We start from the raw sequence: 1115 nt of genomic DNA on the forward strand, positions 1-1115 counted from the left end.
AAGATGGTTTATTTCAGCAGTTTAAAAGGGCTTTAAAGCCACCTTCCAGAAATAAAAGGAAACAGCTTCCTAATTCTGTTCTACAGGGAGCTGCCACAGATAGCAGTGAATTGGGGATTTCCAGAGCTGACCTTGCAGGGGCCACATGAACATTGCACCGGCCAAATTTCCTAGCAGGTTCTTAGAGTCTCAATGCAAAGGTTCTTAAAATACCATATGTAGCATCACCAAGGTGATGGAGGGAGGGCAAAAAAGACAGCCTCTAAGCAATAAACTCCTCCTTCTCGTGGTTCGGAAGGAGACCCCACATTTGAGAGGAATGGGACTTTAGACCCTTGAAAGTCTGTCTGCTTCTGACTTTTGTTTTCCTTCAGTCCATGCACAGCTTCACAGAGTAGATCTATTCTAGGGAATCTCCCAACCATGTGAATGGAACATATTTCATCTAGAAACACTAAATGACTGTCATAGGGGGTCAATAAATCTCCTTCACTAAAGAGCAGAAACCAGAGATGGATGGTGCTGAGAGATGTGAGTGGTTTCATTTAGGCAAACACTTAAAAAGTCCTGGCTTCAAACCTCGGGTATCTATAAATCAAAGCAGAAATACCACAAGAAACAAGCATCTTGAGAGATTATAGGGATATCTGAATTCTGCCTGGGCAATAAATGACAAATATAGGAACACCACAGTATTTCAACATTTCCATATCTGGTCACTGATAAAGTGAGAGAGTCATGACTGAGTCTCCCACGGACATAGACTTTGAGTTCCTTTATGTATTTTATTGTTGCACTCAAAGTCTCTGCTGGGTGCTAAACCTAATCCAACATATACAGATATAGTTCCTCTTTATATAAAGATGAATATGAACCCTCCTTTGTTAGCATGCCCCTTCCCCCAAATCACATTGTTTACATAGGGATAAAGACTAGCCCTGAGATTTTATTGGTATAGGGAACTTGTGGATGATGAAACTCCCTTTATCCATTCAGATTGGCAGCTTCTCCGTAACATAGCTTTTAAAAGGAAGGGAGGGAGGGAGGGAAGAAAGAAAGAAGGAAGGAAGGGAGGAAGGAAGGAAGGGAGGAAGGAAGGAAGGAAGGAAGGAAGG

Source organism: Vombatus ursinus, unplaced genomic scaffold, assembly GCF_900497805.2.
Source record: "Vombatus ursinus unplaced genomic scaffold, bare-nosed wombat genome assembly UNPS02014799.1, whole genome shotgun sequence".
NCBI classification, from domain to species: domain Eukaryota; kingdom Metazoa; phylum Chordata; class Mammalia; order Diprotodontia; family Vombatidae; genus Vombatus; species Vombatus ursinus.